Genomic DNA, 13,883 nt, shown 5'->3' with positions numbered 1-13,883 from the left:
AGCCATATCGTTACACGCAGCGACTCAAGAGTAAAATCAACGTGTGGGAAGCCGTTTAAAATCGCGTCGGGGTTGATCGTGAAATGTGAAGTGAAATCGGATCGCGAACGGGAGAGACCATTTCTCGGCCCACAGAGTTTGGGGCGGCTGCAAAAAAAAAAAAAAAAAAAAGCTTACAGCACATGGTATTCCCAGGCGGTCTCCAATCCAAGTACTAACAAGGCCCGACCCTGCTTAGCTTCCGAGATCAGACAAGATCGGGCGTTCTCAGGGTAGTATAGCCGTAAGAGAGGGACTGTGCCAGAAAATCCCTCTTTATTCCACACTGCCTAAGACAAGTGAACGCACTCGCACACGAACTGAAAAGGGACAGGCACTTGTAGTTGCCAAGTTGAAAGATCTGCGAGCAAAGTTCAAAGTGACCTATGAAAGGTGGAAAAACGATATTAATGGACTAAAAAGGGCCATCAAATACCATGACAATTCTGACCTAGCGAATACAATGAGCAGAATAAATACAGCTCAATATGTGATTGATGTTACTTACTTAAAGATCAGAGACACTCTACATCCAGAGCACCCAGACTCAGAACTCCGTAGAAAGAATGACACATGTAAAGCACTCACCCAAACTGCCAATAAAAAGGCTCAGCAAGTCCTCAAAGATCATAGGTCAGAAATCTCATCTTGGCCAGACAACGAATCCGTGTTTGAGACTACACTCTCCAATGTCTCCTTATCTTCACACAACACGAACACTAAGCAGTCTTCGTACGTCCCCCAAGACGCAAGACAAGCTGCAGCTAAAGCAGCATCGTCAAGAGAAGCTCTCAGAGCCATGAAAGAAATTAGTGAAAAGGAAGAAGAAATCCGAAGACTGGAGATACAAGACGAAACATGGAGAGCCGAAAATGAAGCAGAGAATGCAAAGAAAAGAGCTCTCTTCTTTGCAGCAAGTGCTGATAGAAAAACACGGTTAGAGGAGAAAAGGAGAGAAGTTGAGCAATTAAAGGAATTCAAAAGGCTCAGCGCAGCAGAAGCTAAACTGAAATTTCACTCTGAAAGTGTTCAAAGTGATGACGAAGAGGATAAGCACTCATTACCTCTTTTTCCCAAACAATCACTTCTAGCTCTTCCCCCACAAGAGCCTTTTACTCACACACTTCCAGTACACCAACCTAACTTCCATTCATACACTCATACAACTACATCTCATAACATTTGTAATGATCTTGTGAAAACCTTAGCTCAAGCCATTACAGCAAATCGCATTCCAATCCCAGAGCCTGCTGTCTTTATAGGAGATCACCTCCAGTTTAACGATTGGAAGCTTTCGTTCTCAACGCTGATTGATAGGAAGAACCTGCCAGTTGAAGAAAGGCTGTTTTTCCTACGAAAGTACGTCGGTGCTTCGGCAAAGAAAGCTATTGAAGGACATTTTCTGGTAGGTACAGAATCTGCTTACCGTGCCGCCTGGAGTATATTGGAAGACAGATATGGAAATCCTTTCTTAATTAGCAAAGCATACAGGGATAAGATACATGCATGGCACAAAATTGGCCCAAAGGATAATCAAGACCTACGGGAATTTGCAGACTTTCTCAGCAGCGTTGAATCAGCCATGCCTTATGTACCAGGACTGCAAGTTCTCAATGACTGCTTGGAGAACCAAAGAATAGCAGCCAAACTGCCTGATTGGTGCAGCTCACGCTGGAATCGTGCAGTTGTAACGATCGAGGATGAAACCAATGCGCTTCCTGATTTTAAGGCCTTTGTGTCATTCCTCAGAAAGGAGGCTCGTATTGCCTGCCACCCTGTAACATCGTGGCAAGCTATGAACCCAAAAGATGAGAAAACAAAGGCAAGCCAGCAACTCAACTTGAAGGAATATAGAAAACGAAACATTGATGCCAAAACTTTCACTACAAGTTCAAGTGAAAGGACAGACATTCAATGTCCGTTCTGCAAGAAAGTAAATCACACTCTCCACAAGTGTCGAAGGTTTATGGGAAAACCAATAGAGGAAAGAGTAAAGTTTGTGCAGCAGGAGAAACTTTGTTTTGGTTGCCGTGAAGCTGGTCATCTTTCAAAGAACTGCAGATCTAGAAGCACATGTGACACATGTGAAAGGCACCATCCAACATCCTTACATCGAAATTGTGACAGGAAAGAGTACAAGCAAGGACAACGAGACCGGCCCAGAGAAAGGGACGAAGAAGAGGAGTCTAAACCAACCAAACAAGAGTCCGATGTAGCTACCTCTCTTAGAATTGTACAGGAGAGGAGCAGCACTTACACTTCACCAATCGTTCCGGTCTATGTTTCCACACCGACCGAACCAGACAAGGAAGTGTTGGTGTACGCATTACTCGACACTCAAAGTGACACTACCTTCATTCTAAAGGATGTAGCTGACACAATGAATGTGAAGAAAGATAAGGTAAAGCTTAAGATATCTACAATCACTTCTCAAACCAAAGTTGTGTCCAGCGAAAAGGTGACAGGTCTACAGGTAAGAGGCATCAAGTCTCAAACTAAGATCAAGCTCCCTGTTCGAATTAAATTCTTGTTCGTCTTTCCTGGTTCGGTATTCAACGAAGTCCCATGAAAAATGTGAGTGACGGCGATAGATGGTGAACAAAAAACTACTTTATTCTAATGAGACAGAAAAGGCACTTCTCGTCTCGGTGGGACGAAGACATGAGCACATCACAAGATAGAGAAAAAAGAGAACGAGCTCCCGCTCTGACAACTTTTTGAACATACACAGTGGCGATCTGTTGTCCAATCAGTTGCGGACAAGTTGATCTTCCCGTCCAATCAGTTACGAACAACTCTGTGTTGGGAGGGTCTTAGACTGTATTTGCTGTTGCGACAACTATTGAACTAATAAACTTGATAATTTTATTTAACTAAATTAGACGTGCAATAATCATAATGGGTACTATGATAAACATGAAATAACATATGTTTACTAATCTAAACATGAAATAACGTAATATGTTTACTAATGTGCATAAACACTCTATCATTCCCTCCTGTTGTACATTTAAACATCAGTTCATACATTTCCAAAAGTTTTCATGCATGCACGTCATACTAATTGCACAGGGAACCATACTAATCTAATCTATCCAACGTCTAATATTAACTAACCATGGAGAAGGCGAAAAACCTCTATCACAATTTTGCTGCTGTGATATATAACCTCTCCATTTTTCGTGGGTTTTTACATTTTAATGAGGAAAACTCCTTCTCGGCTCTCCGTTTCTCTTTTTGCTTTTGTTTGTTGGAGCAACCACACTCTGGCCATGGTGTACTATTCCTAGCTACAACACAGGGTCCCCTTCACGCATTTGTTGATACAAAACCTTTGCGTAATTCACCTGAGAATTAGTTATCATATTCATTAGCATTGCTCTTAAGCATGGAATAATACAACCAATGACTAAGAAAATAAGTACAATCACAGTTGCGAAAGGGATAAACACTCTGACCAAAGTCCGATACGAAGGGCCCCCAAAGAGCCCGTAAAAGATCCACGGGTGATCAGTCCGTCGATCTTTGGCCATGGCGTCTCTGAGATCCCTGATAACAGACAAAGCATCAGTCATGTTTATGGAATTCGCTTCTTCGGGTATGTACGTACAACAAGTGTCACCCACTATAACACAGACGCCCTCTTGTGGGGCTGTCAAAAGGTCCAAAACCATTCTATTTTGCAGCACCATTGCTGCAATTTCAGTGTTTTGCATTTCATCTACTTCCAAACTGGCATTTACAAACACTTGAAACCTGTAGTCAATTGTTTCAATTCGTAGCATGATTTTAGCCACTCCAATTTGTGGAAAAAGAGCTAACATTACCTTACTTCCCGTGCTATGGTGTTTGAATTGTTCTGGAACATCAGTTCCCCAGATCGAATCATGGGGCTTAAACGACACTCTTCTTTTCACATGATGGTGCGCTGGACGACTGGTAATGATGAGAGTATTGTCAGTTACAGTAACAGGTGCACACATACCGTAGGCTCTCGGAGGAATAAAAGAATATACTTTCTAAGTTTTGACCTGTACCGTATATTGCAACGCATACTGGTAATCGCAACCCGCTCTCGGTCATAACCTGATTTTCAGTTTCCAAAATGGTGTCTAAACTTGGAACAATCTCTCCTCTCGAAGCATTGGGAAGAACTGGATAATGTTGATCAGGTTTATGCGAAGATATTAACATATACGCAGCTCGAACCATTTTATCCCCAAATACTTTTGAATGCACACGTTGTTGTCACTGAATGAGGCATAAAAAACAATTACTTTTCCTATTTTGTTTAGCAATTAATGTAGCATAACGATACCACGTGTTTGATAACAATGGATTCCAGTCATGTTTTTCTCCTGCAAACTGTTGATATAATGTGTCCATGACACCTGAATGATAGAGTGTTTTATGCACATTAGTAAACATATTATGTTATTTCATGTTTAGCTTAGTACACATTATGATTGTTGCACGTTTAATTTCAGTCTAATAGCATTATCAATCTTATTAGTTCAATAGCGTTGCAAAGAAGCAACGGCTCCAACTTCAATCTAAGACCGAGTTGTCCGTCGCTGATTGGACAACAGATCGCTGCTGTGGACATTCAAAAACTTGTCAGAGCGGGAGCTCGCTCTCTTTGTTCCTATCTTTGTCCGTGTGCTCATGTCTTCGCTCCTACCTAGACGAGAAGTGCTTTTTCTGTCTCACTAGAATAAAGTAGTTTTTTTGTTCACCATCTATCGTCGTTACTGATATTTTTATCACTGAACTTCTTTGAACACCTAACCAGGAAAGAAGCAAGAATTTGAACCGAACACTGAATTTTGGGCCTTTTTGTCAGGTGTTCAGAATCAGAATCAGAATCATCTTTATTGCCAAGTATGTAGAACACACAAGGAATTTGTTTCCGGTAGAACACGCTGCACTAGTATCGTTGTCAAAAAAAACTGCTAAGTGGCACGATACAGTTCCATTTTGGCTACTGTTGAAAGAGTTCAAAGAGTTAATGGCTTGGGGGAAGAAGCTGTTTAAATGTCTGCTGGATTTGGTGCGCATGGATCGGTAGCGCCTGCCTGAGGGGAGTAGCTGGAAAAGGTGGTGGGCAGGGTGCGGAGGGTCCAGTAGGATTTTCCGCGCCCTAGTTTGGATTCTTGCAGTGTGCAAGTCCTCGAGAGTGGGTAGGGCGGTGCCAATGATTTTTTCCGCCGTCCTAACTGTCCGTTGAAGTCAGATTTTGTCCATTTTTGTGGCGGCCCCGAACCAAACGGTGATGGAAGAACACAGGATGGATTCGATGACAGCCGTGTAGAAATGTTGCAGCACCTTCTGTGGCAGGCCATGCTTCTTTAGCAGCCTCAGGAAGTACATTCTCTGTTGGGCCTTTTTCAGGATAGAGTTGGTGTTGACCTCCCACTTCATGTCCTGGGAGACTGTGATTCCCAGGAACTTGAAGGTCTCAACGGTTGACACCAGGCAGTTGGATAGTGTGAGGGGTAGCTGTGGTGATGGATGTTTCCTGAAGTCCACGATCATCTCAACTGTCTTGAGCGTGTTCAGCTCCAGGTTGTGACGGCTGCACCAGAGCTCCAGCTGCTCCACTTGTTGTCGGTACGCAGACTCGTCGCCGTCTTTGATGAGACCGATGACCGTGGTGTCGTCTGCGAACTTTATGAATTTGACAGCTGGGTGCGTTGAGGTGCAGTCGTTTGTGTAGAGAGAGAAGAGCAATGGAGAGAGGACGCATCCCTGCGGGGCTCCAGTGCTCGTGGTTCGTGTTGTGGATGATATATTTTCCAGTCTGACCTGTTGTGTCCGTCCTGTCAGGAAGCTGAGGTTCCACTGGCAGATCGTGGGGGACACACCAAGCTGGAGAATTTTGGGGATGAGGAGTTCTGGGATGATGGTATTGAACGCAGAGCTGTAGTCCACAAACAGGATCCTTGCGTAGGTTCCTGTGTTGTCAAGGTGGTCGAGGATGTGATGCAGTCCAATGTTGACTGCATCCTCCACAGACCTGTTTGCCCGGTAGGCAAACTGAAGAGGATCTAGCAGAGGTCCGGTGATGTTCTTTAGGTGGTTCAGCACGAGGCGTTCAAAGGACTTCATGACCACAGACGTCAGAGCGACAGGTCTATAGTCGTTCAATCCCGAGGGTGCTGGTTTCTTTGGAAATGGGACGATAGTAGACTGTTTGAAGCAGGATGGGACTTCACACTGCTCCAGGGATCTGTTGAAGATTTGTGTGAAGACCGGAGCCAGCTGGTCAGCGCAGACTCTCAGGCAGGAGGGGGACACTCTGTCAGGTCCTGCAGCTTTCTTGATCTTCTGCTGCTTGAAGAGCCGTCTAACGTGCAGTTCGTGGATCTGTAGGGCAGAGGGCGGAGATACGGTAGTTTCTGGTAATGGTGGGCAGACCGGGGAAATGGGGGTGTCCTTTTCCATCCAGGCTGTCAGTTTGATGTGTGGTTTGCGCTGGAAAGGCGATGTTACGACTGGTGATGTCACAGATGACATCATGCATATAGTTATGGGAAAACCAATGTGATGTTCACGAAAATCAGGACAGAGTCTCAAGTCCATGCATCCTGCAACCTTGTGAGTTACGATAACGAGTTGGATATCTGTCATTGTGCCAGTTCCTAACCAGTTCCCTCGAGTTATCTTTGTGACAATTCGTTTTGCTTCTTGGGCACAGCTATTTCGAACCCATTTTGTTTTGGGCTCAGAATCGACCACAACGGAGTCCCAACCAGTGCTTCCCTGACTTGATACGAGCGTACCAAGAACCATGAGGATAATCACTTCCATTTTGTCGTGCTTCGTTCATGAGGATGTTAAGAGGAAATGAGATGATTCATGCATCTTGTAGTGGCAAGCAGGCTACAGGATGTGCCATGCTAGGGCAACTTTCTGAATTTGTTGGATGTATTAGTGGAATTTCGCAGGCTGATGGAATGGGAGGTTCTACGTGTGTCATTTGGATTGTCTTCGCGAATTCGTACAGCAAGATGATGTGGACCAAACCCATGACTATTGAGTAGTTTGGCTCCGTCTCCCTTCCACCTGCTCAGGATATGGTTGGTGAGCGATCTTGCAGTGGCTTTGATGCACCCAGGTGGCTCTTTCGGCGATCTTGATCAGCACGGTGAATGGCCCCTCCGACTTTGGTGCAGACCAGGACTGCCTCCTGATCGCCTTGATCAGCACCGCGTCTACGGGGCGCAGCAGCCTCTGTGCCTGTGGAGGGAACAAAAAGGACTGCGGCAGTACACATACTGACTGGACCTCTTTTTGTTGTAAAAATTTCACACAACGATTTTGCCAACAAAGCGCTTGGATCTGATTCATTCTTTTGCCCAAAGTTCACCTTCCCATAATGGGAGGAAGAATGGTCTTCCATTGCAATATCTCAAAAGGTGTTAAGCCATTATTAGTGGGAGTTATTCTCATATATAGTTTAACCAAAAACAGACATTCAGGCCATTGTTTGCCCGTTGCCTCCATAGTTTTTCTGAGTCGATTTTTTATCGTACCATTTATTCTTTCAACTAATCCTGCACTCTGTGGATGATATGCACAGTGGTTCTTTAATTTAATACCTACATGTTCAGAAATTTTGGTTATTACGTCATTAACAAAATGTGGCCCATTATCACTCCAAATTATTCTTGCTATGCCATGTTCTGGAATAATATGTTTGCATAATTCTTTTGCAACGGATAATGCATCGGATTTCTTTGAAGGCACAATTTCCACCCATTTGGTGAATGAATCAATTAACACCAAACAGTATTTATAAGAATTACTTGTGCTTAGTTCAATGAAATCCATGTGGACCACTTCAAATGGGTATGACCCCTGTGGAAATGTTCCTCTTTTTGGTCGCATGTTACCTTGTGGATTGTGTTTACAGCAAATCAAACAACTCCGACAAAAGTTTTTTGCATGCGAATTGAAACCTCTGCTTAAATGGAATACTTTCCCTGCTATAAACACCATGCCCCCTGTTGATACATGTGACCTACCATGGCTCAATCGAGCCACCAAAGGGAACATGTCTCTCGGTAAACATGGTTTTCTGTCTATTTTATACAGCTCATCAACGAGCTTAGCACCATCGGCAAGCCACAAATCTTTTTCGGATTTTGTAGCTAACGCTTGGATGTCCTTCAAATCTTGTGTAGGCACTAATTCACGCATTTCTTGATTTACCAAATTGAAAGTAGTCTGAGTAGCCTTCTTGGCGGCTGCATCTGCTCTAGCATTACCTGCGCTATTTCTGTCTTTATCCCTCGTGTGCGATGCACATTTGCATACAGCTACACTTTTTGGAAGGAGGATAGCTTTCAATAAGCCTCTCAATAAATCTGCATGTTCAACAGATTTTCCGTTCGATGTAGTCATTCCTCTGCGGTTCCACAGAGTTGCAAAGCAGTGAAGTGTGAAAAACGCATATTGACTGTCTGTAAAAATCGTCACTGTTTTCCCTTCCGCCCATTTACACGCTTCAGTCAATGCAACAATTTCTGCTGCTTGTGCTGAATACGTTTGGTAATGAGCCATCAGCAATAATTTCAACATCGGTCACAACAGCATAGCCTACCCTGTTAGCCCCTGCATCTGACCTAGACACAGAGCCGTCAACGTACAGGTAGATGCTGTCAGGTAAAGGTGTGTCTTTCAAGTCTGGTCGTGGTTTGCAGTTCTCATTTATTCTGTCAATGCATGAATGTGGTTCTCCGTCAACAGGTAGAGATACAAGTGTCGCTGGGTTAATGCTATTGCACCTCTCAACAGTTATGTGTGGTTGTTCCAGCAAAGTTGTCATGATAGACAAATGTCGTGCTGGTGAAAAAAAAGTCATTTTCGTGCCTGTAATCAATAAGTCAACCGAGTGTGGTACCATCAGCGTTGTGGGATGAAAAAGTACTAGTTCAGCTGACGCCTGAACTGCCAACACTGCGGCACACACTGCTCAAACACATGCTGGAAGAGCTGCAGCCACTGCATCCAGTCTTTTAGAATAAAATGCAACTTGTCTCAGCTTTTGTCCATGCTTTTGTAACAGGACTGAAGTCATGTATTTGTCTTTGCAGTCAACTGTTTGAACAAAGGGTTTGTCATAGTCAGGCAAAGCTAAAACACTAGTGTTTGCTATCATTTTTTTTAATTCTGTAAATGCTTTACTGTCCTCTTCAGTCCACTGAATAGAGTCTTTCAGTGCCATCTCGTCTTGGTATATAAGTGTCGATAATGGTTGAGTAACTTGTGCATAATGCGGAATCCAAGTTCTGCAATAATTGCACAGTCCCAAAAACATCAAAACGTCATCATCTGTTTTTTCATCTTAGGTCAAGGAACCTGTAAAATTGTGTGTTTTCTTTTAGTTGTCAACTCTCTTCCCTTTCTTGACAAAAGATGTCCTAGAAAAACAACTTATTTTTGGCAAAACTGTAACTTATCCAAAGAAGCTTTGTTACCTGTATTCGCTAAATATTGGAACAAAGCTATTGATACAGTCTTGTTCTCATCTTCAGTCGGTGAAGCAATTAAGATGTCGTCAACGTACAAAAGAATTTGACAAGTCATTGATTTTTTTTTCTTTTTTAAGGTCAACAATACATGAAGACATTTCTTGTGAGAAAAAAATGGTGTAACGACTGAGTGTCCCCAGTAGGGTACGTATGTTCCAATCTTTTCTTATCCTAACCCACACCTGGTCTACATAAAGCAGTAAGGTGACGGGGGAGAGTGAATGGGGGGAAAAGAGAGGGCAGCCTTCTCGAGGAAGTGGTGGAGTGGACCCCGCGCGAAGATCCCCCCCCCCCCTTGACCTCTGACTCCCAAGCTCAAATTCCCCATTCCACAGCTCGCCCCGCCTACTGCATCGGTTAATTCTCTGTCTCAGCAATGGCGATTTTAAGAACATGAGCTCCTTTGTCCTTCTAAGGCAGGAGGTACTTCTTCAGCGGCCATCTTTGAAGACATAGCTTTTTCATTCTTTCCAATCTGCTTGAATTGGTCAACATATATGGAATCCTCATCATGTCAGAAAAGAAGACAGTTGGGGTGTCAGAAAAACACATTGAAAGCGTCCTTTCAGTATGTTTTCACATGTATCCCATTTTTTTTTTTTTTAATGTTGAATTTCCTACTCCGGTGGATATTTTCCATAATGTCCGGATGTTCTCACAAACCAATCTCCGTTGGGCTGTCACCTCCTCATACGTAATGGTTGATCCCGTCTATGTTTTACCAGAATAACACCCTTTCACCCGAATCCAATGATGTCCCAGACACCTTGTTTCAATTCTTCAAGCGGATACAATTGTTCAGAACAATTTGCTTCGTTCCTTGTACGCAAAGAAACACAATCACCGTCACCAACAATCGGATTTGCAAAATCAGAATCAGAATCAGAATACCTTTATTCGTCCCGCAATGGGGAAATTTGCAGTCCACAGCAGCAATTGAAGAGGGATGGGGTTGGGGTGGGAGTGAAAGGATAGAAAACAAGATATTCAAGCATAACAAAATAAAAATGTCAACTGTATACTGTGCAAATGTAGATGTGCAAAAACCGTTCTATAAACAAGACTGTACATAGTGCAGAATCAAGAGATGCATTAAGATATATTGCAACAACCCATATTTACAAGTGTCCAGTTTTTTTTTTTTTGAAGAGGATCTAGCAGAGGTCCGGTGATGTTCTTTAGGTGGTTCAGCACGAGGCGTTCAAAGGACTTCATGACCACAGACGTCAGAGCGACAGGTCTATAGTCGTTCAATCCCGAGGGTGCTGGTTTCTTTGGAAATGGGACGATAGTAGACTGTTTGAAGCAGGATGGGACTTCACACTGCTCCAGGGATCTGTTGAAGATTTGTGTGAAGACCGGAGCCAGCTGGTCAGCGCAGACTCTCAGGCAGGAGGGGACACTCTGTCAGGTCCTGCAGCTTTCTTGATCTTCTGCTGCTTGAAGAGCCGTCTAACGTGCAGTTCGTGGATCTGTAGGGCAGAGGGCGGAGATACGGTAGTTTCTGGTAATGGTGGGCAGACCGGGGAAATGGGGTGTCCTTTTCCATCCAGGCTGTCAGTTTGATGTGTGGTTTGCGCTGGAAAGGCGATGTTACGACTGGTGATGTCACAGATGACATCATGCATATAGTTATGGGAAAACCAATGTGATGTTCACGAAAATCAGGACAGAGTCTCAAGTCCATGCATCCTGCAACCTTGTGAGTTACGATAACGAGTTGGATATCTGTCATTGTGCCAGTTCCTAACCAGTTCCCTCGAGTTATCTTTGTGACAATTCGTTTTGCTTCTTGGGCACAGCTATTTCGAACCCATTTTGTTTTGGGCTCAGAATCGACCACAACGGAGTCCCAACCAGTGCTTCCCTGACTTGATACGAGCGTACCAAGAACCATGAGGATAATCACTTCCATTTTGTCGTGCTTCGTTCATGAGGATGTTAAGAGGAAATGAGATGATTCATGCATCTTGTAGTGGCAAGCAGGCTACAGGATGTGCCATGCTAGGGCAACTTTCTGAATTTGTTGGATGTATTAGTGGAATTTCGCAGGCTGATGGAATGGGAGGTTCTACGTGTGTCATTTGGATTGTCTTCGCGAATTCGTACAGCAAGATGATGTGGACCAAACCCATGACTATTGAGTAGTTTGGCTCCGTCTCCCTTCCACCTGCTCAGGATATGGTTGGTGAGCGATCTTGCAGTGGCTTTGATGCACCCAGGTGGCTCTTTCGGCGATCTTGATCAGCACGGTGAATGGCCCCTCCGACTTTGGTGCAGACCAGGACTGCCTCCTGATCGCCTTGATCAGCACCGCGTCTACGGGGCGCAGCAGCCTCTGTGCCTGTGGAGGGAACAAAAAGGACTGCGGCAGTACACATACTGACTGGACCTCTTTTTGTTGTAAAAATTTCACACAACGATTTTGCCAACAAAGCGCTTGGATCTGATTCATTCTTTTGCCCAAAGTTCACCTTCCCATAATGGGAGGAAGAATGGTCTTCCATTGCAATATCTCAAAAGGTGTTAAGCCATTATTAGTGGGAGTTATTCTCATATATAGTTTAACCAAAAACAGACATTCAGGCCATTGTTTGCCCGTTGCCTCCATAGTTTTTCTGAGTCGATTTTTTATCGTACCATTTATTCTTTCAACTAATCCTGCACTCTGTGGATGATATGCACAGTGGTTCTTTAATTTAATACCTACATGTTCAGAAATTTTGGTTATTACGTCATTAACAAAATGTGGCCCATTATCACTCCAAATTATTCTTGCTATGCCATGTTCTGGAATAATATGTTTGCATAATTCTTTTGCAACGGATAATGCATCGGATTTCTTTGAAGGCACAATTTCCACCCATTTGGTGAATGAATCAATTAACACCAAACAGTATTTATAAGAATTACTTGTGCTTAGTTCAATGAAATCCATGTGGACCACTTCAAATGGGTATGACCCCTGTGGAAATGTTCCTCTTTTTGGTCGCATGTTACCTTGTGGATTGTGTTTACAGCAAATCAAACAACTCCGACAAAAGTTTTTTGCATGCGAATTGAAACCTCTGCTTAAATGGAATACTTTCCCTGCTATAAACACCATGCCCCCTGTTGATACATGTGACCTACCATGGCTCAATCGAGCCACCAAAGGGAACATGTCTCTCGGTAAACATGGTTTTCTGTCTATTTTATACAGCTCATCAACGAGCTTAGCACCATCGGCAAGCCACAAATCTTTTTCGGATTTTGTAGCTAACGCTTGGATGTCCTTCAAATCTTGTGTAGGCACTAATTCACGCATTTCTTGATTTACCAAATTGAAAGTAGTCTGAGTAGCCTTCTTGGCGGCTGCATCTGCTCTAGCATTACCTGCGCTATTTCTGTCTTTATCCCTCGTGTGCGATGCACATTTGCATACAGCTACACTTTTTGGAAGGAGGATAGCTTTCAATAAGCCTCTCAATAAATCTGCATGTTCAACAGATTTTCCGTTCGATGTAGTCATTCCTCTGCGGTTCCACAGAGTTGCAAAGCAGTGAAGTGTGAAAAACGCATATTGACTGTCTGTAAAAATCGTCACTGTTTTCCCTTCCGCCCATTTACACGCTTCAGTCAATGCAACAATTTCTGCTGCTTGTGCTGAATACGTTTGGTAATGAGCCATCAGCAATAATTTCAACATCGGTCACAACAGCATAGCCTACCCTGTTAGCCCCTGCATCTGACCTAGACACAGAGCCGTCAACGTACAGGTAGATGCTGTCAGGTAAAGGTGTGTCTTTCAAGTCTGGTCGTGGTTTGCAGTTCTCATTTATTCTGTCAATGCATGAATGTGGTTCTCCGTCAACAGGTAGAGATACAAGTGTCGCTGGGTTAATGCTATTGCACCTCTCAACAGTTATGTGTGGTTGTTCCAGCAAAGTTGTCATGATAGACAAATGTCGTGCTGGTGAAAAAAAAGTCATTTTCGTGCCTGTAATCAATAAGTCAACCGAGTGTGGTACCATCAGCGTTGTGGGATGAAAAAGTACTAGTTCAGCTGACGCCTGAACTGCCAACACTGCGGCACACACTGCTCAAACACATGCTGGAAGAGCTGCAGCCACTGCATCCAGTCTTTTAGAATAAAATGCAACTTGTCTCAGCTTTTGTCCATGCTTTTGTAACAGGACTGAAGTCATGTATTTGTCTTTGCAGTCAACTGTTTGAACAAAGGGTTTGTCATAGTCAGGCAAAGCTAAAACACTAGTGTTTGCTATCATTTTTTTTAATTCTGTAAATGCTTTACTGTCCTCTTCAGTC

The 13,883-nt window shown here is 43.6% G+C and overlaps 1 pseudogene; it reads right to left on the bottom strand.

The window, feature by feature from the left end:
• Window positions 1-170: 170 nt before the first annotated feature.
• Window positions 171-289, bottom strand: LOC148881196 (5S ribosomal RNA; annotated as a pseudogene).
• Window positions 290-13,883: the final 13,594 nt, after the last annotated feature.

Source organism: Hippocampus bargibanti, unplaced genomic scaffold (assembly GCF_051943395.1).
Source record: "Hippocampus bargibanti isolate YZ-2025 unplaced genomic scaffold, ASM5194339v1 Contig00117, whole genome shotgun sequence".
Lineage (NCBI taxonomy): Eukaryota > Metazoa > Chordata > Actinopteri > Syngnathiformes > Syngnathidae > Hippocampus > Hippocampus bargibanti.
The sequence above is the reverse complement of the archived record's forward strand: the minus strand, read 5'-3'. Positions and strand labels throughout refer to the sequence as shown.